We start from the raw sequence: 27819 nt of genomic DNA on the forward strand, positions 1-27819 counted from the left end.
AAATAAAAAAATTAAAATAAAAGTTATTGCTCTCTATAATATTATTATTGTTTAAATTGTTCTTCTGCTTCTTCATTTCGCCCTGAATCATACTATATTATCAATCTTCAACTTGTGTGAAAACAATGTTCCTAGAAAACAGCCCATCCATCTCCCCCCCCCCCCAGATCTCAAATGTTCATACACTGAACTTATGGGAAATAGGAAGTTGTTCCCTAAACCACCCAAAACTGAAATCTTTTGCTAGAAATTGCTGAAAACATTTTTTATAACACAACATTAATTCTGATGATATGCATTTCTTTTAACATAATAACCAAGAAGTCACCCATAAAATGCAAAGGAGAGGAGAGGCTATACAGGACTGGATGGGGAAGGGTAGGGGCTGCAATGTCAGAAGAACCCTGGCAGGACCAGTTCTGAAGTCAGGAGGACCTGAATTCAAATATGGTCTCAGACACTTAACACTTCTTAGCTGTGTGACCCTGGGCAAGTCACTTAACCCCAATTGCCTCAGCAAAAAAAAAAAAAAAAAAAAAAATCTCCAGAAGAACCCTGGGTAAAAAGGGAAAAGGGCAATCTGCCTTCTCTAATCTCCCTTTTGACTTTGTTGTTGGACTATTCCCAGATGAAAAGCATATGCCTTAGGATGAGTTACACTCAGTCTCAGCTCCCAATTTCCCTGCTGGGTGGGCAGCTAGGCCAGAAGCAGCAAAAGCAACAGGAGGCCAGACCATCCTGGGCTAGTCAGAGAGTAAAGGTGACCACAATCTCATTTATCCACAACCTTGCTGCTTTTCCATTTTTTCAATTTTGTCATCATCTTTTAGAATAGATTCATCAAAACTTTTTTTAATAGTATTTTTTTTCCAATTACATATCAAGATAATTTTTAGCATTCATTTTTATAAGATTTTGAGTTCAAAAATTTTCTCCTCCCTCCTTTTCCCTCTTTCTAAAATGGTAGGCAATTAGATTAAAGTTATACATGTGCTATAATGTAGAACATATTTCCACATTACTCATAGTTATGAAAGAAAGAAATCAAAAGGAAAAGAAAACATGAAAAAGAATAAAGTGAAAAAAAATATGCTTCTTATCTGCATTCAGAGGCCATCAGTTCTTTATCTAGAAGTGGGCATTTTCTTTTGTGAGTTCTTTCTACTTGTTTTGGATCACTATGCTGCTGAAAAGAATTGAGTCATTCATAAAAATTCACCAACACTTTTATGAATACTTTCCTCCTTTTTTCAGATATCAATTTGCTTGCACCCTGCCTCTAATTTTTGTCTCTACTATGCATAGCTGGGAATATGGGTTACACATAAAATCATTTTAATTCTTGAAGTTGTGAAAATTAAAAGTGGGAAGGTTGAGGATTCACTCTCTCTCTTAACCTTGTCTCTCAGACATCTGGGTGGTGCAGTGGGTAGAACTACAAGGAAGATTATGATTAGGATAGAAAGGAATTCACAACAAAACTTTGGGGGCAGAGGAGAGGGTGACATAAAGGAAAAAATTCTGACTAAGGCAGTCAGGAAAAATTTCATGGAGGAACTATCATTTGATCTTGGAAGGTCTTGAAAGACCATGGGGTTTCAAAGGCATGGTAAGTAAAGGAGGGGACTGTTTGAGCATAGGGAGTGTTGACAAGATGCAGACTGGTCAGTTTGACTGGAATACAAAATGGGTGAAAGAACATAGACCAGAAAGCTTAGTTGAAGCCAGAACATAGATAGCACAAACAAATTTGTTACTTGTTAACAAATTTGAATTTTATTCTGTAGGCAGCTAGGTAGTGCAGCATATAAAATGCTGGGCCTACAGTAAGGAAGATCTGAATTCAAATCTAGTCCCAGAAACTTACTGGACAAATCATGTAACGTCTGACTGCCTCAGTTTCCTCAACTATGAAATGGGGATAACCTCCCAAGGTTGTTGTGAGGATTAAGTGAAATTATAATGGTAAAGCATATAGCACGGTACCTGGAATGTAGTAGTTACTACAAAAATGTTAGCTAATGTGAGTTATTATTAAGGCCTTTTCAAAGTCTTAACATTTCAGGCTCCATAAACTAAGTCTCTTCAGTTGCCCAAGATTTTTTTCTGATCATAACATCAGGGACTATTCTAATCACATATCTTGTAATGTAACTGAAAATTCATTTTTTATACTTTCCAAGCACAATTGGTTTTTCTAATGTGCACATCTTTTCAAGTTAGCTTAAAAAATTACATAAAACTAAAGTTTCTCAAACTACATTGCATAGTTGAATCTGAGATAGAACCTGTGTTCTCCTTTTTTTCTTCTCAGAATTATAGACTTTAATGTTTCTGAGAGAGAGGCCCAAGAAAATCTTGGGTAAATTTGGGGTTTGTGGCCATAGGATGATATATATTGTATGTAAAAATGAAAAAGTGAATTCACATCAGTATCTGCATCTATAAATCACACCCGCTCAGCACTGAGCTAGATGTTCCCTTCCAGATACAAAAAACTTAATATGTGGCTCTAGAATGGGCCCCAGCAAAGGCCTGTTTGTAATTAAGAGCTGTTGCCTATCTAGGCAAGTGCAGGGCCTTAGGTTGTAAAGACACAGGATATAGTTAAAAATCACACACCCAGGTGCAAGGAGTATAGGTCCTAGTACACAGGATGCCAGAAAGCTTCAGACCTACTACATGTTTTTGTTCTTTATTGTTTTCAGAATTTGGCCAGTGATTAAAAAGTAAACATCTTACTTGAGAGGGTCTGTAAATCAATGGACTGAGATAGGAGTCAGGATGAATTATTGCCTAGTGAGAGAAATGTTGGTAGCTGTAAAGAAGAATATTAGAACAAGGAAGGATCTGGGGAAGAATAAATACTAAGCCAAAGATAACCCAAAGGCTAGGCTACAAAAGGCATAAGGATCAACAGCTTGTAACAGGATGCTGCAAGACTAGTGAAGACACTACACATTGTGTTGACCTTCTACAGTATTCTGTGGGCTGATATCCTTTCAAGGTAGTTTTTGTGAATCTGTAGACATTCCTTCAGTATATCCTAGTTCAGACTAAAACCTCTCACTTCTTGATGACTTACCCTTTTTTTCTAGGTTGTTTCTTCACAAAGTAACAAGAAACACAGGTAGGAAACAGGCAGTTTGACTTTTGCCAGTTCTATATAATTATCTAATTAATGAATTGTCTGATTAATGAATGTGCAAGACACCATACTAGTCATTGGGAATACAAAAATAAAATGACAGTTCTTGTCTGGAAAGAGTTTATGTGAGGATAGGACAGGCAAAGGAAAAAAGTCTATTTCAAAGTGACCTAGGAAATTTTGAGGAAAGAAAAGGCTTTTTAACTGGTTGAAGAATAGGGTAGGGCATAAATCCGGAAAGGTTTCACATGGGAGATGACATATAAGCTGTGCCTTGAATAAAAAAGAAAAGATTTTAAGAAAAAGATAAAAGATGAAATGTAGAATCTGCAAAACAGATAGTAGTAGCCCAGTTTGGCAAGAACACAGTGCATTAAAGGAAACTCATATTAAATGCCTGAGAAGGCAAGTTAGAGCTAGATTGTGGAGGGCTTTAAATGGCAGACTAAGGAATTTGTGCTTTATTCTAGAGTTCATACAAAGTCTGAAGATTTTTCAAGCAGGGGAATGATATGGTCAGATGGTTATTTTGACAATTTTTAGATGGGTTAAGGAGGAGGAAAGAAGGAGAAGTCAATTAGTTTCTATTTCAGTAGAAGAGAAGGCATGTGATGAGGACTCAAACTAGGGTGATAATGATGTAAATAGAGGAAAAGGCTGATATGGGAACTGTTGAGGAGGTAGAAGTGATAGCACTATATGATTTTGGATTTTACTGAACCACTTACTGGTAAATAGAAAAAAAAAAAAATAGCCCTATTGCTAGCAAGAGCACCATCACATTTCCAGTTACTCTTGTAACCTTCCATTCATTCTTGACTTCTCCTTTAACCAGTTTCCAATTCTTCTAGATTCCAACCATGACATTAAGTGGACCTCTGAGAAATAACTGACCCCTATTGACAGTTGAAGTTAAACCTCAATCTCAACTGTCAATAGGGGTCAGTCTCTTCTCCTAATAGAAGATGGAAAGCAAAGAGCACCCAGGAACATCAAACCCAAGCCTTTGCCTTTTTGCTAGAGCCATACTCAGGTCAGTATTCTATGTTACAGAGACTTTACAAGACTGTGAGGAAGGTTATTTGGTTCTCTAAGACCTGGAATATAAATCTTTTGGTGCTCATCAATTTATAAATTAAACTGTTTTATGTTTTGAGCTTTGCAAGCCATTTTATAAAGGGAATTGATGTCTAGCCTTGGGAAAATATCAGATAGTAAGTCACAGGGCCTATATTGGTGGGGACAATGAGCCAGAAAAATAAAATGTCCCTGAAGGAGAGAATAATTGAATAATACTTATCTTTTCCATTGTTTTGCTTAATATTGAGTAGTTGTGCTTGTGGTTGTGAAAGTTAAACTGAGAAGAGAAATAGTGAAAGGGACAAAAATTGTTTTATTTTTTTTTTAATTGAAGAAAAAACTAACATCAAACCACCTTCAAATATTTAAGCAATTTCACTTTAAGGTCACTGAAAGGATTTTGAAAACTTTTTCTATATGGAAAACTACTTGGAGATGTATTGGGAAATTTTTCAAGGACCATTTGTAAAAACATTTATTAAGCACCTATTGCATAGAAAGTACTGAGTTAGTAGGAGGACAAAGGGAGAAAAAGGTTTTCCCAGTGGTCAGAATATACCACCCAATGAAGGGACTCTGCTACTGAAAGAGTATACCTAATAAAGGCACTGATGAAGAGTAAATAGGAAAAGAACAAAGAGCTGGCTTTTTGCTTGCCTTTTGTACTGGCTCCAATTAATATATCCTAAGCCAGAGAGGAGCTTGGGAATGTCTAACCCTAAGTGATATGGATATCTGGAAGAGAGAGATCCAGGCCCTCTGCTAAAACATAAAAGGAAAAAAGGCTTCAGATGGCTCTCTGCCTGACTTTTTAGCTGGACTTAGCAGCTATGCCTTATAAGGTTCTTTTAAAAAGTGCTAGCCTGTGATCAGGCTGACCCTCCTCCAAATACCTTTGCCACTTAAAGTTATACTTTCCCAATATCCTTTCTAGTTTAACATACAAATGAATTTGAATTAAAGAAAAAAATAAAATAAGAAGATAAGACCATTTTTGTGTTCCCACATTTCTGCCCTTATTAAGGATACCTACCAGGAGCAAAACCTCTAGCTTTGCAACTATATTTTAGCCTCAGAAAAGCATTGCTATCTCTCCATAAGAATATGAGGCATAGGAAAATAATTGTTCTGGGGAAGTAGATCTTGTTGCTTGTCTTGTCAGCAGACAAACCTTAGCTCTGTCACCTTTGATGGAGTGGGTCTCTGGGAAACTCCCTTTTCCCTGGTGCCTCCTAGCTCTATCTATTAGGACATGTTCTGTACTACCAATAGGTCCCCAGTGTCTGCAAGAGGAAACCTTATCCTCTAGCTACTTATGAATTCCCCTTCTGTTTGTTTCCCTTTTACTTTAGTTTTCTGGTTTAATCTGGAAGCCACAGGTTCCAACGTTTTATTGTCAGTCATTCTAATGAAGTGTAAGAATGACTGTGAGCCATCGGGAGTGACCAGACCGTGTCTAAGGTGGGATCACTCCTTTTTGGGTCTTCTCCCTTTTAGTACAGGGCCTTGTAAGAGCATTAAGGGTCTGGAATACTAGAATTAGATGCTAGTGAACAGCATCTCTCCCACCAGCAAGCAGCAACAGCATCTAAGAGCAGGCAGGAAAGCAGACTGGTGGCAAGCAAGGAAAGAAGATATCAAGTGGCCTTTACTAAGACTGTACATAGTAGGGATATAAAGCAAAAATGACTAGTTATCTTACAAAAGACTTTATATCTTAGCAAGGTTTGAATAGTAGTCTCACTATGGAGAGTAGCCCTAAGTTAATCATTTTGTAATACATACTAGGATTCTTCTATATTTAATTTGCTAAAGGTGAAATCACATAAGTGTCCCTTTTTTTTAAGTGAAAATAGAACTATTCCATACAGGGTTCCTAATTTTACATTGAATAATTTTTTACTCCCCCCCCTTTTGGGGACACTCTAGACCAGGGCCCAAGGTAACAGGTAGGAGTGATGAGCTGAGGAAATTGGGTATTATGGAGCCTGATTACCCCGACTAAAGATCAAGTTCTCTCAAACTGGGCAAATTACAATGGCAAATAAAGGACAGAGACTGACATAGGTTACCAGTTCTGTGTTCTCAAACTAATGGTACCCAGTTAGCTATTGTGCTCAGCTTAGATAAAGTGGGAGAAACCAAAACCAAAAGCACACTCACAGAACAATATAGATATAAACTTCAAACAGATAAATGTACGGAAGATTATATAAGATAATAATGTTGAATACAAAAAAGACAAATTAGTCTTGTTTTTGTTTGGATTCTTTTTATTTGGTCAATTATTAAACATCAGAAGGATGTGGCCATATCTATAGCCATTCACAACCATTTTTTTTTAAGTTGTTTTGCTTACTTGTTATGTATAGATTGTTTTTTTTTTCTTTTCTTTGATGTATCATGTTTATTCTCTAATTAATCTTGTTTGAGGAAAATAACTTTTAAAAATACTTATAAAGATCTGAGTCATACTAATTATTCTAAACTCAGACAATTAAAATTATTACTTTTTAAAACCTGTCCATTAATATTGATTTCTATACTAATCTCTAGTAAAAAGAGATAGCTCTTTGGCAGTCACTTCCAATGCTCCCCTGGCTCCCACAGATTTATCCTGACCCTGGTACATAGTAGGCACTAAATAAATGCTTTTTGACTTTTGAGTATTGTAATGCAAACAAGCTCCAGGAAATAATCAAACAATAGCCAGGGAATTCATAATATATAGAAACATACCAAATATAGTCAAATCAACTGCAGGGATGCTGAATTGGTCTGTCTCAAGAAGTTACTGAGGTTGACCTGTCCTGATGGCAGGGTAGGATATGGGGAGATCTGAGGCCTACTTCCAGCCATTTTAAGGGCTAAAGACCTTGTACTTTGAAATGGTGAAGCGTGTCCTTAGTGTGAGTGGAACTGGAAGAGCTGATAACTCAGTGGGTGTAAAAAAGTAGTGACTACCTGCTCAGTGTCCGTTTCCTTCCCATTATAAATCCTGTCAGGATTATTTCAGGTAGCTTCCCAAGACAGTTGTGAAAAGGGGCAGTGCCTTCATTTCTACCCCATCCGTGAAGCAGCCTAAGTATGAAGCATTTAAAGCCTTAATCCTGCCCAGGGAAGAATGAGTTTAGGTTTTAGGCTCCATACTTTCCTTATCTTAGATGAATGAGATGACCTTGTGAGCTTGAGAGGAAGAAGACTTGAGTCCCATAAAGGTGGAGCTAAATAGCAATTCCTCTAGAGCTCTTGGGAGAGTGGCTCTCAAGAATAGGACTGCCTACCTCAGTCCTGGCCATTTTATCAGTAGAATTCTTTGGACAGTGAAGAATTGAGGTAAAATGTAAAATGTCTATTTAGTAATTATTTAAGTATTTAGTAAGTATTAGTAAGTAGTAAGTAAGTGTTTAGTAATACGGAAAGCTGAAATATGTTCTGGAGAAATTTAAATAGCTGCTTCCCAGTAGATTGTAACAATTGTTATAAATCAGATTATTCAATCCACTTTTTAAGTCATTTTGTTAAAGTACATTATGAGTTTAGCCAATCCCCAAATTAGTTGTCATTTACAACAATTTACAATAACAATTACTACAATGATAGGCAGAAAGTCTCAGCCATTTAAATCAAGAGCAGTTAAATTCAAGGTGACTCATGCTAAGCTTTTTATAGACCCAATCTCTTGTAAGGTGTGCCGAAGTCCCAATGTTAAGGAAGGAAGGGATCCCCAAACCTATATGCCAATGAACTGGTCCCATATCCCTCTAACTTATTATTTCTTATGCACATATATCCTCAAGTTTCCTGATTGACAAATAGGGATCATCTGAAATTATTTTTCTCTCTTTGAATCATTATTTTTTTGGGGAGGGGATTCATACACATATACAAACACACATAATATATACACATATGCTTGTATATATGTACATATTTTCTCCAAATTACATGTTTAGACAATTTCTTAACTTTTTTAAGTTTTGAGTTCCAAATTTTATCCTTCTGTACTTCTCCTCTCTCTTAAAATGATAAGCAATCAAATTATAGGTCATACATGTGCAAATCATATATATAATATTAATCATTTTGTAAAATATTCAAAAGAAAAAGAATGAAAGAAAGTGAAAAGCAGCATGTTTCAGCATTCAAACAGTTCTTTCTCTAGAGGCAGATAGTAAGCTTCATCAGTTTGGAATTGTTTTGAATCATTGTACTGCTGAGAATAGCTGAGTCATTCACAGTTTTCCATTGAACACTGATGTTACTGTGTATAACTTTCTTATGGTTCTGTTCACTTTACATCAGCAGTTCATGTAACTCCAGGTTTTTCTGAGATGATTCTGCTTATCATTTCTTATAGCACAATAAGTGAGTTATCACTATTGATGCCAGGCTCTGGAGAAAGCAATAATAATTCACATAGATAAGAGCACAAGTTACTTGTAAGGTAGGTGAGTTGGATTAAGGTTCCTCCCAGCACTAAATCATATAACTTTGTGTAACAGAAGTGATAGAACTAATTCTGCTGTGTGGCCATTCTGGTGAGCAACAGGCTCAGTTACATATAAATAATAGATCACAGTTTAAAGGAGTTATCCTTCTCAGGGTTTGCATTTAAATAGAAGTTAAAAGCTTTAAGCTTCTAAAAAATAATAATAATACAGTTCTAAGCTTATTAACCACTGGGAGGCTCAAGAGAAGTAGGTGTAGAACCTCCCCTGAAATTACATGAATTCCAATGGCCAGTCCGGGTTCTAGAAACTGAGGGAGGCAGTTGTGAGGAGATACATAGACCAGGTAAAGCTGGCAGTAAGTGAAGAGGCCATATGTTCACATACTCTGCTAACTACCGAAGCCTACACCCTGGAGATACTGATGAATGTGAAAACCAAGGCAGACTAGACAAAATCAACCATTTGTCCTTTTCTAAAATTATCCTCAAAGTCCAGCTCATAACTGCTCCTCTGGAAGTCCTAAATATTTCACCCACGCCCAAGAAAATCAAAAGAATTGATTTTGGGGGGAGGGAAGGTTACTGAAATCTCAAATGTAAGAATAGAGCTTATCACTTACACCAATCATGTAGCTTATTGCCATGCTTTCACAGTTGCTGTTGGCTACAAAATTCGTCAAGAGAACTAAAAATATCGTTTGACCACAAAAACCACCTGTTAATTTTCACTTCTCTAGGAAGAAAAAATAAACTGCTGTCTCACACCCTACATGTAGAAGGATACTGGGGGAGTGGAGGTTTTGAGATTTGTTTTTTGTTCTTTGATTATTTTTATCTGGGGAAAAAAGGAGGGAGAAAAAGAAGGAAAAAGGGAAGAAGGGAAGGGGTAAAGAAAGGAAGGCTCATCATCATACTGTACAGCCCTGGAGAGTCCCTACCCCACAGGCTTCCAGAAAGCTGCTCCTTGTTTCAGGCATTTTGTGATCATCTTCCCCTCTTAACCACAGTTTCAGAGGATCTCCATTGTTATATGTCTTTTACTAATTAGACCGGCTAGAGATCTGTTAGCAAAGCCATTTCCTCAAACAGCAAAGCAAAATTTAACATGTATTGGACTACCTGCCAGCTGGGGGGGGGGAGGGGAAGGAGGGGAAAAATTTGGAACAAAAGGTTTTGCAAGGGTTAGTGTTGGAAAAATTATCCATGCATATTCTTTGTAAATAAAGTTTTAATTAAAAAAAAAAACAGCAAAGCAAAAAAGTGAGATTCATGCTTCTGCCCTAACATACATTCAGAGAACCAGCCACAGGTGTACCACCTGTGAAGGAGAGCACACTATAATAACTCGTTGGAAGGGACACCATATAAAGAATTTAGAGGACCAGGGAAAAGTCATAGCTCTTGATGTTAGGCCAGTGGTTGGCACAATAGGTGCTTAATAAATGTTTAGTGGATTGGATTGAATTGGATTGCTCAACTACCAATTAACATTGATACTGATGCTCTCTGCTACCATCTGCTGGTCATTAACCATAAAGCAGCTTCTTTGTTGAACAGCTGTTTCCCCTTCCTAGGATCTTACGTAGTTCATAGTCCCAGACTGTTTTATCTCTTTTGAAATAAAAACTCAAAAAAAAAAAACAAAAACAAAAACAAAAAAATTAATAATAATAATAAAACAAAAAAATTTTTAAAAAAGATAAAAACTTAAAAGGTCATTTATATTTGCCTTTCTAAATTGTCTTTTCTTCTGTCTGTTCTTTAGACTTTTTCAATCCAACTCTTCTCTGAGTCATTTTAAAAATTTGGTCTAAAAATGATTTTATCACTATTTAAAAATTTTAGGAAGAAAATTCCTTCCACAAATACAGATTAGAAACTACTCTACAATTTAAAATCTTAAACATTTACCAGTGGTATTCAGAAGTAAAATGAGTTGTCCAGGGTCTCATTGTATATGTGAGAGATGAAACTTAAACCTGGAGCTTTCTAACTCAGAAACTGGTTTTCTTTTACACCATGCTGCCTTGCTTATTGGAAGCATGATCAGAAATTTTCCTTTAATGTATATAAGATGGAAGCAAGACCGAGTAAGAGAAAATTAATGTGAGAACATAGCAAAACACATGTCAAATAGTGTCAGGGATGTAAAAAAGTTCAGAATAAGCTGAGGATAAGTGACGGAAGCTAAGGACAAAAAAAAGGGAGGGATTTTTCTCCTTTCTTTTGGGAGAAAAAAAAGGATTCAGGAAGGGATAGGAACTATGATTAAGATGAATAAGAAAATTTTACTCTTATTTTCTGCAAAGAAGAAACTACTTTTATACCAAAAGTGACAGAACAAAAATGCCTAATGGAAATCTGATACCCAGAATAAGTAAAGAGATAGATAGTTAAGAGAACACTTAGGTGGCGCAGTGGATAGAGCACCAGCCCTGAATTCAGGAGGACCCGAGTTCAAATCTGGTCTCAGACACTTAAGCACTTCCTAGCTGTGTGACCCTGGGCAAGTCACTTAACCCCAATTGCCTCAGGAAAAAAAAAAAAAGAGAGAGAGAGAGAACACTTACCTGATCTTGATCAATCCAAGCCACTTGACTCAGATGAATTACATCCTCTGATCTTGAAAGAACTGATAGATTGTGAACTGACCAATTGCCAACTTGCAGTCAGAGATATTTTTAAAATATCATGGAAAATGGAAGATGTACTGAGATGTTGGTGAATGGCAAATATCTTAAAACCTCAAAAAAAGGGAAGAGGTAAACTATGGTCCAAGGAGCTTGACTTCAGATTCCTGGGAAAATTCTAAAACTGGTCATTTAAAAAGATGGTTGGTGAATATCTGGAAAGGGAAGCAATAATTATAAAGAACCATCAAAGCTTCAAGAGCAGGTCATTCCAGAGTAACCTCATTTCTTTTTTGGGTATGATTATTAAGTAAAAGGATGGGGTTGTTTTGAATATAATTTATCTAGGTTTTAACAAAGTTTTTGATAAAGTTCCTCAAATTGTTCTTGGTAAAAAAGATGGACAGATAAGGATTGGAAAAGAGAAAGGAATATGCATTTATATAGCATTTACTAGGTGCTAAGTGATTTTTGTACACATGTCTTATTTAAATCCCCACAATAGTCCTTTGAAGTAGGTGCTATTATTATTATCCCCATTTCACCATTGAGAAAAATGAGTCAAACAAAAGCTAATCAAGTGACTTGTCCAGAGTCACAAAGTGTCTGAGGCTATATTTGAACTCAGATCTTCCTGACTCCAGACCCAACACTCTATTCATTGAAATCATTTACCTCTGACCAGACAACAATTTAATCAGATTGATTCAGAACTAGTTGGACAGCTTCATTTATAATAGATTAATATCAATGTAATCCAGAAGTCTATAAGGGAGTGCCTTAAGGTTTTGTGCTGTTTTATCAATTATTTATATAATCCCACCTCTAGAAATAGTCCTGACTGACATCTCTGTAAAACTAACTATTAAGGGAGGTATAACCCTTGATTGATTGAGAACAACACACTTGTGTATTTGTGTGGAGGCAGACAACTTCAGAGAAAGAGCTCTAGAGAAGCAGTAATGAGAGACAAACATATGCGTTTGAATAGCAGACTGGAGATCTTCCTAGAATCATAGACATGTGGGAAAGTTAATCCCAATCATGTCCTAGTTATTCTAACTAGTTACGAGGATTAACAATTAGAAGAACATGCCTGGATTGAGGGCTTGGGATCTCAAGGTCGGAACAGAGGTAAAAAACATGGCATGGATTTAGTTCCTAAACTTCTTGAAGTCCACAATGATGTAGTCAAATCCGATCTCCTCTATTCAAAACAAAAGAAAAAAGCTGAAGACAAGACCCAAAGATAATCACAGGTATATGTTGACCTCTTTGGACACTGAAATAATAGAAACAGTATAAATCAATTCATATGCTGCTTTTTAAAATTATTTAATATTTTCCACATTTAACATTTAAAACAATTTTTACATTTGTTTTTAAAACTTTTGAGTTTCAAATTCTCTCCCTTATCCCCACCCCAATCCCTATTAAGAAACCACACGTGAAATGATGCAAAACATTTCCATAAAAGTCATGTTGTGAAATAAAATATAGATCTCCTGCCCTAACAACAAAACCCACCCTGAGAAAAATAATTTTTAATAAAAGAATATGCTTCAATTTTTATTCAGACATAATCAATTCCTTCTCTGGATATGGATAGGATTTTTCACAAGTCCTTCAGAGTAGTCATGAATCATTGTATTGCTGAGAATAGCAAAGTCATTTATAGCTGATCAGTCCCAGAACATTGCTATTATTTTGTATACAATATATTTCACTTTACTTGAGTTTATGGAGGATATTACAGGTTTTTTTCTGAGAGCATCCTGCTCATCATTTCCCATATAACAATAATATTCTGTCATAATCACAAACTGCAATCTATTCAGCCCTTCCCCAATTGATGGGCATCTTCTTAATTTCTAACTTTTTGGAAGCTGCTATAAATATTTTTTTGTACATATAGGTCCTATTCCTTTTTTTAAAAAAATCTCTTTGTCAAATGATATGCTGAATTTATAAACTTTTGGGAATAGATCATAATATTTTATCAGTTTATCAATTGAAGCATTGCTTTTAATTTTTACAAATTGGCTTAGTTTGAGAAATTAGGCCTTTTCAGAGAAACTTGCTTCAAAATTCTTTTTATAATTACTATTGCTAATTATCTTTTCCTGAATTATCTCTCCCTTTTCACCCTGCCCATCCTCAAAAATATTTTGTTACCACTCCCTGCCCTAATATGCTCTCTTTTATTACCCTCCTCCCTTCTCATATCTTATTCCCCTCCTATTTTCCTTCAGGGTAACATAGATTTCTAGACCCATATTGAATGTGTATGTTATTTTCTCTGAGCCAGTTCTATTGAGAGTAAGGTTCACTTACTCATCCTCTCCTTCTTTCTTCCCCTCCACTGTTAAAACTTTTTCTTGCCTCTTTTATGGCAGATAATTTATTCCATTCTACTTCTCCCTTTCCCTTTTTCCTGGTGTATTCCCCAATCACCCTTTAATCTCTCTCTTTTTTTTTTTATCCTTTCACACTCAACTCACACCTGTGCCCTCTATATATGGTCCTTCTAACTGCCTTTAATAATGAGAAAGTTCTAATGAGTTACTAGAATCATCCTTCCATGTAGGAATGTAAACAGATAAACTAAAGTCATTTAATATCACTTTCCTGATTACCTTCTTATGCTCTTAGAGTTTTAAAATCTTTTGCAAAGGAAGCATGGCACTGCATTAATTAATTATCCAGCAAGGGAGTGAAATATCTTAGTTGTCCCATCAGGTAGCACTTTCCTTGAGTTCTTGCATTCATCTCTAGTACATTCAGGAAACAGCTGACAAAAGACTTCTTATCCCAATTCACTAATATTAAAGTATGCTCAGTTTTATTAACTACCTCTCTTTCCCAATATCAAACCCAGAAGTATCAAGATACTGGCCTGTTACAGTTCAGAATTTGAATTTGCAGAAAAAATGAAATATGGCACAAAAATGAAACTAGTGGATTACATAGAATATTGCACAAAATATTTTTAGATGGATGACCTATGATTAATTCCTACCCCAACATCTAAAATCTTCTCAACCAGTCTCATGGCACAAGTACTCAACATATATACTATATAGCCACATAGTTTATTGTTTATTGAAAATAAGGAAATTGAAAAGAAGTACTTCTATATGAAACCCTCTGCCTCCGATCTCCTGAAATTCCTCTTATTTTAGCCTCCCATATATTTACAATATTAGGAAAATAGTCCCAAACTACCTACCCCTTTAGGTTATGGATTAAGGAAAGCTTTGTGTCTAGAGTCTATACAAAAGAGAACCACAGGGATTCCTGAATTTCAAGAGCTCAGTTCATTTGTGTTGACTACTGTTTCTCTCTATCCTGCATAGCATCCATGAAGTCTCACCCAAGGGCAACTACAGCAAAAATGGAATTCCAGATCTCTATATCTACGTACAATTCTCATCATTTCCCTACCCTCTTTCTGACCTACAAAGGATAGGGGTAGTCTTATTTTCCAGTGTCTCGAAATTTTAGTTCTACCCTACTAGTCCCTTGGCTTCTCAGAGAGATGAAATGACCCTGAAGAAAATCTACTTTATTAACTTAGCGATAATCACAGGGAAAAAAAGTGACTCTGAAGTAGGAATGAGTATAAAAATATTGTTATAGGGCTATGGAATTGGAAAAAATATATAGAACATTAGAATAATGTGTATCCCCTCTGCACTTTGTTATATGATTAATTACACAACAATTTTGGAGAAAGATAAATTCAAATGTCTCTACCATTTCTGTTATTAATAAAGAAACTCACTGATATTATCTTCATTTTGAATAATTTTCAATTAATGTTAAATTTTTGCTTTAATCCTTTGATGGGCCTTATACATTTGTATAATCTTCTCACATACCCTATTTATGAGAAATTTCAAGTTCCATTACCATCTCTCCTTTCTACATCATTATATCCCTCCTTTTACTCTCTTTTCTTTCTATGTTTGAAACATGAAAAACATACTAATTTATTCTCAGAACCTCTTTTTATTCTATTTAGTTCCCTCAGTAACCATTGAAAACATTTAAGGTTCAAAAGGGATGTTTTTATAATATCAGTGCAATTATATAGCTCCTTCTGCTTGTTTAAATAAATTCAATCATTTATTCAACAAATATTTCCCATCAATGTTTCTTCCTTTATAAATTTCTCTGGATTATTGGATTGTATTTCAAAATTCCTGCTCAGCTCTTATCTTTTTCATGAAAAATGTTTTGAAAGTCCTCTTTTCCATTAAAGGTTGTTTTTTTCTTCCTGTAGAAATAAATGTAAATATATGACTTTGCAAGGTAAGTTATTCTTAGTTGTGTGCCTTGAGAAAATGTATTTCCAAGATTTCCTTTGGTTTATGTAGAAGCTACCAGGTCTCGTTTAATCCCTGATTTGATTCTTCATTTTTTGGTATTTGAATTGCTTCTTGTTGGATACTAGCTGTATTTTGTTTTTTGGCCTAGAAGTTATGTATTTTGGCTCTGATATTCCTGGGACCGTTTCTTTAGGAGGTGATCAAGTAGATTTTTTTTTCTATCTTTCCTTTGACCTCTGGTACTAAGAGCTCAGAGGAATTTTCATTTAGGATGTCTTGAAATACTTTATAGTGGATAGGCATTTTAAAAACTACATGATTCAGGAAGTCTATTAAATTTTCTATTTTTTCAATATTTTGGTTTTATTCTAATATGTTTTCTAATGGAATATTGCATAATGGAGTCAATTATTTCTGTTTGGTCTATGTTAGTTTTCAGAGATCTATTTCTTAGGTAAGATTCACTCTTCCAAATTACTTTTCCTTTTAATTCTTTCTTCCAGAGCTTTTCTTTTTAATCTCTCATTTCATTTCATCTAGGTATTTAAAAATCCCTTTTTTTCTTTTAGTTTCTGCTTTCAGTTATTACAATGAAGGTCGTTATTGGCTCTTTCTTTGGGGAAATCTCTAGATTTGCAATCACTTACTGTACTGGTCAGTGTTTTCCATTTAAAAATGTACTCCTCTCTCAGCTTCAGGTCCAGCTTCCTCCCCTCTTCACTTTAGAGAGGGCTGTCTCTGGTCCTACCCTTGGGTTTTTGCACTTACTTTCACCTCCTCAAGTTAGGCCCTCCCTCTGCTTTTGAGGAGGGATGTTGGATGCTTCAGTGGGGGTCAGTGTTTGACCCCGGCCTACTAGTCTGGGCACTGTGGCCCCCTCTGTCTGCTGCCCTGTGGGGCTTTGAGTTTGCCCGGTTTTCTGACCACCCTGAGGCTTTCTTAGGGAAGCTCTTCCCTACCTCTGAACTCAGAGCCTCACAACCTACTTCATCTTTGGCCAATCTTGGGTTGTTTAGGGACCATCCAGATGGTTTTTCTGGCAGCTCTCTTTCATACTGCCTGCAGTTGGTTTTTTGTGCAATTCTGGGGTAAAAGAAGTAAGTGACTGTTGTTTCTCACTGGATTTCTTGATCATTATATGGTCTGGTGCAAACCAGGGTTTTGCTAGAGTAAACATGTTGGAATCTGGGAGGTCTGCCTCCCATTGCAGCAGCCATCCCAGCCAGAACAGACCGTGCTGTATCAGAGAAAAGTGAGTTATTTCTACCTCTGGGGGAGTCGGCTCTGAATCATGTGTGTGTATGGTCCAGCAGTCAACGAGCTGAATCGAATGTCAAAATCAACATCAAATCAGAAGAAAGGACAAGGGCGAGATGCTGCTGCATGTAGGTACAGCAGCCCTCACCCTGACCAACTCAAACAAACTTGGCTCTGAAAATGGACAAAAGTAAACATGCTGACAGTGTTAGTCCAGTTCTTAATCTCCAGGAACAGAAACATAGTCATAGCCCCATCCCTAACATAATTTTAGCGTTTATTAATAGCCTAGGAACCAAAAGAGGAACACTAACTCACTCAAAAGGGGCACAAGGAGGCATTCGCTTCCATTTACCCCACTCCCCTTGGGGATGAGCCACGCACCTACCCACAACCCAGAAAAGTGACCCCATTCAAACTACAGACGACTTCAAAATGACCCGGGCAAAGCAGTGTCTGTGAGATGTTATAGTGAGAGAGATAGAGAGCTTGAGCTGTTTGCACCCCTCAGATCTAAGACAGGCAGATCCCCAGTCCCTTTAATGTACCAGGCATTCATAGGCCATGAGAGGCAGCAAAGAAAGGCCCACAAAGAGAAAGTTGGCTTTAGAGTCAGGAAGGTCCACGTTGGAGGCCCACCTCCAACCCATCCTGGCTGTGTGAGCCCAGGCAGCCAGGCCCCGCTGAGCAGGGAGTGGTCCTGCGAGCTTGCTGACACTTCCAACTGCCAGGGGGGCTTTTGTGGCTCTGTGACCCTCCAGAGTTCAAAATCCCCAAATCCTGGCTGGTCTCATGTCTGGTATTCATGCACCTAAGGCCAGGAGAGAACAAGCAAAGAGAAAGAGAAAGTGCAGAGGCACCAAGGGGTCACGGACAGCTGGCAGCTGAGGGGTAGAGAGCCCGGAGTCCTCCCCCGCCAAGCCCACAGCTGTTCTCCCTTGGCTTCTTATCAGGGAGAGGAGACAGAGGTCAGGCTCTGAGCCTTTTTGAGGCACGCACTGTTCCAGTTTAGCATCCAGTGAAATGGCTTCTAACCCCCAAACAGCATTCTGGCAGGAAACAGTCAGGGGATGCCTCTTTGCCCTCTGTTATTTGTCCTTCCCTCTCGAAGAGGACCGTGATGCCATGACTTACAAAGTTTACCAAAGGCCCCTCTGGAGCCTTGTGGGTCCCGTGGCAAGATAGAGCTCCCGAAGACTAGAGATGGCCCTGGATGCAGAGGGAGACCTTGGTCTCTCACATAGAAGCAAAGCTGCACCTCCCCCACCCCATCACTCATTCCCAACCTCCTTGTGGATTTGCAGCAAGAAAAAGATTATTGCTCCGAGGACTTGGTTTCCTCCCCATTACAACATTTCACTGACACTCTTTTCTGTCTGCATCATTCTGTCCCACAAGTCTGTCTTTTACTAGACTCGCCCAGAGAGCCTATAGATGTTTTTTACTGTCTCTTTAAGAGACAGCTGGAGTGTGGGGGAAAGGGCAGTTTGGTTTCGGGTTTGAAGTTACAATCACAACTATTATTTGAGGAAGGGCTTTCTCCTATGGAGTCAGAGACAGTGTGTGAGGGTTAAGTTTGGATTTCTGGGGAATATATGGAAAAGACAGAGAGAAAAAAGGTGAGAAGAAACTTCCTTCTTTTTAAAACTGTCTTATTTTAAGAAAAAATATTATAAAGAGAATTCTATTTTAGTGAATGCCCTTGCCTCTCATCCCTACCCTTCAGCAGAGCATGCACACTTTCCATTGACCACTAGGGAACTTGGGGGTCAATCACTTAGTTTTTAGTTAATTGCCTGTTACTTACCAGGCGCTATGCTAAGTGCTAAGAAACAAAGAAATCGAAAGGCAGTCCAAGGAGCTCACTGTCTAAGGGGGGATGGAGACAACGAGCCACCAAGGATGTACAAGATATTGGACATAATGCATGAAGTCCTCCAACTGCCTGCCAAAGTGTAAGAGCTGATGGAGCTGGGGCCACATGTTTCTGTGTTATCTGGCTTGCTTTTATGCGGCTCTCTATAAAACGAAGCACTTCCACTGAAGATGGAGAAAAGTCCCGGACACCTTAGCATACAGCCTGCTCTGTACTGTGGAGAGGCTGTGAAGTTCTGGCATTTACAATGCTTTGGGGGAGACTGAAGAGAGGATAAAAAAAGAAAAAAACAGACTAAAATAGCATTTCTTAATAAACCAAATTTCACTCTTGAGGAGAAATATGAAGAGAATTCTTGAAAAAATTAAATTGGCATCTTGAGTGAACCGAATGATAGAATTGTGTTTCTACACATATACATGACTGACTATTCTCAGAGTTCTAGGGATAACTCTGTGGGACTATACTTTTAACACATGGCTGCTGAACGAACACTCACTGGAATGCTTCCACTTTTAACTAACTAGTCGTAGACTTAAGTCTTTAGCAAAAGGGTTTACAAGAGTAGTTTATTCAAAACATTCCCTCTCTCCCTTCTTGCCCCCAACAAAGCCTTAGAGTGTGCCCTCTTCCACAAAAACACACAGATCCAGGGGAAAAGTAGACTCAAACTTAAGCACGCAATGGTAATGATACACAAATGAAGGGAGCATGTGTAGAAAAAAAGTAACCAACAACTTCTGTTCTTACCTTCACAACATGTCATGTATATGTCATTCTACAACCAATAGCCAAAAACACATCCTCATCACTTCTCATCTGGACTAATGAAATGGGTCTTCTCATCTCGAGTCTTTCCTCAGGCCGATCCATCCTCCATTGAGATCTTTCTACAGAATGGTCTGGTTATCACACCTCCCACAATAAACCTCAGCCCTTTACAACCTGACCCTTTATTACTTCTCCAGTCTTTTTATTTTTATTTTCTTTTCATTTAAATTTTTTTTAGTTGTTTTTTTTTGCATCTTATTCCCCTTGGCTCATCATGCTCATTATTTTATTAAATTTTATTATTTTTATTTTCTTTTCATTTAAATTTTTTTTTAGTTTTTTTTGCATCTTATTCCCCTCGGCTCATCATGCTCATTATTTTATTAAATTTTATTATTTTTATTTTCTTTTCATTTAAAATTTTTTTTAGTTTTTTTTTGCATCTTATTCCCCTCGGCTCATCATGCTCATTATTTTATTAAATTTTATTATTTTTATTATATATGTACATATGCATAATAGTTAAACTAGTCTTGTTACTATTCATTACACAAGATGATCAAATCTTCCAACTCCATGTATTTTGTACCATCTGCTTCATGCATCAAATGTTGTTCTTCCTATCCAACTTTCTTCAACATTCAAATCAAATCCCACTTTCTGCAGGAGATCTTTCCTTCACCCCCATTCCTACTAGATCTCGGGAAAATTTACATGGTATCTTTTCTACAGCACCCTCTGTATTCTGGACGGTCTCCCACCCAAGTACTAATTAGGCTGTACTCTACTCAGCTTCAGACACATTCAGGCCAAATCTGCTCCATTCAATGTGAGATTCTTGAGAACAAACCGGGGTGGGGTTCGTGGTGGTGGTTGTTTTTTGCTTTTTTCTTGTTTTTGTATTTCCAGTGCTTACCACAGTCTCTGAAACAATACATATTTAATAAAATACTTGTTGAATGCCTGACTAGTCCTAGAAATCTTTTCTTCTGTCATAGAGTCTTCATGTAGCCTGCATAGTGGCATGGAGGCTGAGTAGGAGACAGAGCAATCCACTCTCGGTACTCTCTAGAGATACCAGTTTAAAAGTTCCAGCTCAAAATAGTCCACATCCTTGAAATAAGAGAACTCCAAGAGCCGGGTCTCTTATTTTTGCACATCTCCTGAGTCATCAGTTCTTCCAGGTCAGCAATCAATGAGGGGATTCTTCATTACTATATAGAGCAAGCCCCTTCTAATGGTTGGAAGTAGACTCTCCTAAGCTTCCATGCAGTGGACTGGAACCAGGCAGGGAATATCTGTACATGTTCCAAGAAATAACTGCTTTTAAATCCATTTATTCATTTTATAATAAAATTATTTTTTTTATTGTTTATTACTGTATAGGCTGTTTAATGATTAGTTTTGAATTATTGATTTGCTAAATACAAATTTTACATTATTCCTATTTTAGAGTGACATATTAATAGATTTAATAAGTATCATAATGGTTTTCTGGTCCAAAAATTCATAGAGAGTCTTATGATTTTAGGAGTAGACCTAGAGAAATGAGGACTAGAAGAAAATTAAAGAGAAAGGTTAAAGAATTAGAAGGTAATTCATAGCAGGGAATCTACATAGCAGTAGGGAACCTACTTAGTAAGCTTGGTAGCACAGTGGATAGAGTGATAGACCTAGATTCAAGAAGACCCAAATTCACATCCTGACTCAGATACTAACTGTGACCCTAGCAAGTCATTTAACTTGAATGTTTTCTCATCTGCAAGGTGGGTATAATAATAGCAACCAGAATTGTTATAAGGATAAAATGATATAATATTTATAAAGTGCTTTGCAAACTGTTAACTATTATTATTATTATTATTCTGTGGATTTCCTGATCATTCACAATCTTCAGATGCTTTTAACAACAGGGAAAAGTACCTGGGAACTGATTTACATTTCCCCTTTGGAGGAAGAGGAGGAGGAGAAGGGGAAGGGGAAGAACATAGACACTTTAATAAGACAAGAGGGACCAATAGCAAGGAGGTTGAAAATTTTCAAATTGAAATCTTTGAGTGGGAGAAAAAGGTCTCTTACCCTAGAAAATGATAGTCTTCCTTTGGGTAAAGCCAAAACTAGGTTCCCTATGCCTCCAGATGATAAAATACCATGACATGTTATAGCAAAGAAAAAAAATCACTAACTTAAATTAAGAATTTGTTTGGAGAAAAATCCATATTCTCCAAGGTGTCCATCACAGGGAAACTTGATTATCTATGCCCCAGTAACATGGATAAATGAGCAAAAACAGTCAAGCAACAATGCTTTCACATACTGGCCATCTTTGAACATACATATTTCATTTTGCATTTGCAATCCAAGCCTTCCTTGCCATAAGGTGGAAAGTATCAATCAACTCATCAATAAGCATTTTAAGTGTATTAAGTGCTAGGCACCATGCTAAGCACTAGAAATATAAAGAAAATACAGTCTTTGCCTTCAAGGAGCTGACAGCCTTAAGGATGAAATTTATAATTTAAACTTCAATTTGAATCTTCTGGTGTTGCGACTGAAACATTTACTATAATCCTTAAGTCTTTCAAAATTGCATTATTAGAGTCATTGTATATATTTTTCTCCTGGTTATGTTTTCTATATCATTTCATATAATTCTTCTCAGTTTCTCTGACCTTTATCACCTCACAACTGCACTATTGCATCAAGTCTCTACCCACTCCAATCCAACCTTCCTTGAGCCACTAAAATGACTTTTTTAACGAAGGTCTGATCATGTCATCACTGTGGCTCTCCTCCCTAAAATACACTCCCCAACACACAACTGCAATGGCTTCTTGTCATGCAGGATCTAATACAAAATGTTCTCTCTAACTTTTAAGCCTTTCATAATCTAGCCCACTCCTACCTTTCCAATATTCTTACACCTTACAAGGCACACTCTCTTTCAGCTCCAAGACTTCCATCTGGCTGTTCCCAACTCTCTCCTTCCTTTGGTTTGACTACTAATCTTTCTGCCTTTCTTTGAGTCCCAGTTAAAATCCAAACTTCTATAGGAAGCTTTTTCCCAAGCCCTCTTAACTCCAGTGCCTTCCCTTGTGCAATTTCATCCTTTGACTGAACAGCAGTTCTCCCACCAGAATTTCATCCTTGAGTTTCCTGACTCCCTTGACATAACTTTCCTGCCAAAAGGAGCCTTAGGTCATGGGATACTACCCAACCTATTTGTGAACTCCAAAAAACTGAATCCTAGAGTATTCTCCCAGGATTACTATGCGTTTACTCAGTCAGGATCCTCTGGGACTGTGTTGGTAAGTGTTTCTGGGCTTGCCATGGCTCTGCATTAAAAGGGCCCTGCAGCTGAGCCCTAAAATAGCTGCTTGCCCAGATCAGAGTAAAGACATCAGTTTGCTCCATTAGTTCTGCTAATAACCCCTGGGAGGCTGCAGCAACCTCTTGTTTCTCACAAAGTCAGGGTAGAAAATCTACTGGGCTTGAAGCAGAGATAGAGCGGGAAGAAGCTCATGGATCTGCAGAGGTAAAGCAACAAGAAAGCAATTAGTCCGGAGTCCTTGCTCAAAAGGCAGGAGACGTTCATTTTGTCCCTGGATTCCTCCTGCCTCTGAGCTGGGGACGTATGTAAAGTGAATACATGTGAGATGCTTTGCAAACCTTAAAGTGCTCTATCAATGCTGGCCATCGTGGTTATTAAGACAGACCCCAGGGAGAGGCTCAGGGAGGTGCACAAGTACAGGCAGGGGAGGCAGCTTCCTATATGAAAGGGAAGGTTCCTGTTCCACAACCATCTCTGGCTTTGCTGGAAATTCCACCATCAGAAATTCGTTCCTTAGCCTGAAGGCGTTTGAGTTTTGGAAGCCCTTCCCAAGCTTTTGGAGGGCAGTTAGAGCTCTTAGCTAAGTATGAATAAGTTAATCAAATTGGAACAAGAACCAGCCCCTCCTGGACAGAGGAGATTTGCTTTTTTTCCCTTTTTTTCCTTAAGTTGAGAGAGCACAAAGAGGTATAGAGTATGAGTTACTGCTTGGGAAGGACAAGCCTGGATTAAGTTGATGAGGTCGGGGTAGCAGTTCTAGTCCAAAATAAATGTGACAAATTCCCATGGCCATTCTCTTTGCCAAAAGGTAGATTTATTCTGGAAAGGAGGTTATAGACAAAATAAGCACCCGGAGTGGCAATATGAAATGAAGTAGAGAGAGCACATAGTTAGCAAGGAAAAGGCAAGTCCCCAGAGGAACTCACAATTAACCAGGAGAAAGGAAATGCTCCATTAGGCCGGAATAGGCCACGGACTGGCCCGATAGATCCGAGGAGGAGTTCAGCAGACTAACCAGTTAGCTAGAGTAAGGAGAAAGTCTCCATTCAAGGGAAGGCACTATGAGGAGGAGAGAGAGTACCTCAGAGTAGCGCCGTTCTGAAAAGAACTTGGCAGAGATCTTCATCATAAGCAGGCCTTTTATGGGAAGCTTGGGAAGTAAAGGCAGGAACTCAGAGGGAGGATCAAAGAGCCAGATAAAGTGCACCCGGCAGGCCCAGTGCGGGACCTGTCTAAAGAGAATGCTAATCAATATCGCCGAGGTTGCTTAAAGATGCACAAGAGGTTTGAGGGACAGACAAAAAGTTCCATCCTCACAATCGCGCCAGACAAACTGCATAGTCTGGGAATCGGCTCTATCTGATAATAACCATTTGGGCTTCCTCCTCTGACAGGGAAGAGATTAAGTTCACATCAAAGTTCTATAGTAAAGTCTCTGAAAGGCGGATGCTCTGAATGCTCCTGAGCGGAGGAATTACATGAGACAGTGTGCGCATGTAAAAGAGTCTGGGGTCCTGTTCTCTGCTCATGTCTTGACTATTATGTGCTTGCTTGTCATGTGACCTTAGGCCAGCCATTTATCTGAGCTTGACCCTCAATTTCATCTTTTATAATAAGGATGAACTCTACATGATTCTTATAAACCGGTACAAGTCAGATTTATAATTCTATTAGTGAAAGTTAAGCAATACTAGATCTGATGGTGATGGGCAAACTAGAAGGGGGAAATTTATGAAGTTAGGAATAAGGAAAAGTGTGTGTGTGTTTGTGTGTGTGTGTGTGTTTGTGTGTGTGTGTGTTTATGTGTTTGTGTGTGTGTATGTGTGTGTGTTTGTGTGTGTGTATGTGTGTGTGTTTGTGTGTGTGTTTGTGTGTGTATGTGTGTGTGTTTGTGTGTGTGTGTTTGTGTGTGTGTTTGTGTGTGTGTGTATGTGTGTGTGTTTGTGTGTGTGTGTTTGTGTGTGTATGTGTGTGTGTTTGTGTGTGTGTGTTTGTGTGTGTGTTTGTGTGTGTGTATGTGTGTGTGTTTGTGTGTGTGTGTTTGTGTGTGTGTGTTTGTGTGTGTGTATGTGTGTGTGCGCGCGCGCGCACACGTGAGCACGCGGATGCTGTTGTTTGCCTTTGACAAGGGCCAGTGATGTCACCAGGATGGTGTCTTGAATGGCTCATGAATTGGATTTCAGTGCGGCAGCCTTGTATGTAGGGTCTATGTGGATTCAGGGGTGAAGAAACTGGGGAAGCGCATTTCCCCTGCCTGGAGCTGACCACGCTTGTGTCCTGGGGCAGCTGGACTAGGTAATCTTGAAGATAGTAGACACACAAAACAATGCTCAGTACTTGAAACACAAATACGTAATTCCAGGTCTAAATTCTAAAGTCTGCTGCCATGTACAATGCACCTTGGGTTCTGCCCACAGTGTTTTAGCCTCAGAGCAAGGAGACCAAGATAGTTGGCTACTGATGGATGTTTTATTTACCCAGTTCCCTAAACTCCAGAGGCCTTGGACTTAACATGGGAGGAGAATGAGCACTGTACCTCTCACCTTGACCTTGGGAGAAGCCTTCCTCCTCCCCCACCCTTTGATCATGTCCAGATAGCCTCTGTTTATTTCCAGGAGGTTCCAAGGACACGGTGATTCATTAGTTGGGCCTTTGAGGATACAATACTCCTGACTGCTCCCACCTAGGATGTGATAGAATTCTATCACAGAAAGAATGTTTCTTTAGCCACCCCCTGCCTCATGACAGCCACAGAGAGCCAGAGAGCTGAATATTATAATTTTAATTATATATATTATATATATAAATATAATAATATATAATATTATATAATTATAATAATATTATTTAAAAAAAAACATTCTTCTTGCCAGTAGCCCTTGAAATAAAAAGCAAAAACTTCAATGAAGGTTGGATTCTCCAATCCTGGGGGCCTAAAGATCCCACCTCTGTGGCAACATAGGGACTCAACTAGGGGAATTTGACCTAGGACTCCAATCACTTTAGCCCCATCTCTCTAGTAAACAAACTTGAGAGCATCAGAGGGTCCCAGAGGGTTTGTGGGTGCTGGTTGCTGCAGTGGCCCTAGAATGATGGTGTTTATGACTGAGAGAGCTCTGAAGAAAGAGGAGCTACAGGGAAGATCAAGCTCAGCATTTGATTGGATTCAGAAATTTTGTTTAAAAACAAAATGCCTAATTAGCAGCCTTGCAGCTAAAATTTGCTTTTGATTTAGAAAAAAGGGCCTATTGGCCTCCCAGTCAAGTTGCCTCTACAGCTTTGGGCTAAGTTATACTGAATCCTGATTACATTTTGATAATGGGTTCTTTGGTTCTCCTATGTTTGCCATTGCATTTATTTAGTAGCAATAAATCATCTGTCCTGTACTGAAGTCATGTTTGTCCACAAAGCACCTTTTTTTACTTTCTTTTTGAGAAAATCCCAACAAGTTTCTATAATCAGCAACCTTGCTTCGGGACAGAGCCAAAGAGCCAATGAGAGAAATGGAGAACCTATTTCCCTTTTGGGTGTCGAAGCTGGCACTGTGGATGAGTGCAGGTTCTGGGGTCAGGAAGACTCCTTTTCATGAGTTCAAACTCACCTTCAGACACTTAATAAGGTGTGTGAGCCTCAGTTTCCTCAACTGTAAAATTTACAGAAGAAGGAAATGGCAAACCACTCTGGTACCTCTGCCGAGAAAAAACCCAGTTGGGATCACAAAGAACTGGACGAGACTGAAAACAACTTGCACTCTTCCCTACTGGAATTAGGTGTCCCTGGCAGGGAATCTGGCACACCCACGTGGCTGGTTCTAGAACAGAGTGATGAGAGTGGCTAGTATTGAGCATTGTGTCTGGACTTGGCGCTGGCCAAGAAAAGAAGCAGAAAGTCTTTGCAACCAGGAGATGGAGGAGGTCTGGGCAGAGTGACTGATTATGAAGGACTAGTTCTGAGCTAGGACTGGGAGAACTATCTGTATGGCACATTACTAGATGAAATCCCATCTGAGAAGAATTCTAAATCAATTCAATTTTTAAAAAAAAATTTAAGTACTGAGGACAAAGTTTTTTTGGTTTTTTTAAATCATCTCAAGGAGTTTTACAATCTTTTGGGGAAAGACAATACAAGCTGGAAAAGCAGGGAGCAATGTCTTTAGGGGATGATGTCCCATAGAAACCAAGATCTGCTCTGTAAAGGAAGGCTTGGGAAGAGTTTATTGTTCCTCTCTCCCGCTGTCTAATAAGAGGGGAGAAGCAAATGAGAAGTTGAGAAGGTGTTGAGTATAAAGGCTGAGTCCACCTTTATGGTGAAGTATTTCAGGGGATTAGTATATGCTGCGGGAAGCATGATGTTCCATATCTCTTCCCTCTTAGTAGGAAATTGAACATCTCCCTAGGTTATTTATGTAATCTCTTTCTTTCCCCCTTCTTTTCTACTCCCAAATGTCTGGTTCTTACTGTTGGAAAAAGCTTGGGAATTTGGAAGTATTGCTCTTTCTTTTAAATGTTCACCTTGGTTCTAAACTTTTATTATATTGGCCAACATAAACCCAAGTTTCTAATACTATTGAATCAATGCCCTTCCCAGTGTGCTCTTCATTAGTAACTAGTCAGTCTGAATTTCCTTTTTAGACAAGATATTATCGGAGAAAGTATAGCAAGAATAGTTCATACAAGCATATTTATTTTCACTCCCAAATCCAAGGCATACTATCCCACAAAAATACATGATGTATCTGGAAAGGATAGGCTCAATCTTAAAATGAAATTTTAATGAGGTACACACGTGGAAAAATATGACAAAAGGACATCTTCCAACTTCTGACTCTAAGTCCTTTTCTTCTTTGTGGAGTTCTTCTTAGGTATAGCTCTCTACCGGGTGGGTCCTTCAGCTAGACTCCCAGAAATTAAATTCTATGCTATTTCTTTTTTTTTTTTTTTCA

General features: G+C 38.2%; 1 protein-coding gene across 2 annotated transcripts in view; it reads left to right on the plus strand.

Annotated features, from left to right (window-relative positions):
* Positions 1-4082: 4082 nt before the first annotated feature.
* The window catches only part of SMARCD3 (SWI/SNF related BAF chromatin remodeling complex subunit D3), a 76467-nt gene continuing 52730 nt past the window's right edge, over positions 4083-27819 (plus strand). The window contains exon 1 of one of the 2 annotated variants that reach the window (XM_074267468.1): positions 4083-4181. The gene's annotated coding sequence lies outside the window, so the exon portion shown is untranslated. The remainder of the gene's footprint in view (positions 4182-27819) is intronic. The other variant, XM_074267467.1, reaches the window with a different exon arrangement.

This window comes from Sminthopsis crassicaudata, chromosome 5 (assembly GCF_048593235.1).
Source record: "Sminthopsis crassicaudata isolate SCR6 chromosome 5, ASM4859323v1, whole genome shotgun sequence".
NCBI lineage: Eukaryota > Metazoa > Chordata > Mammalia > Dasyuromorphia > Dasyuridae > Sminthopsis > Sminthopsis crassicaudata.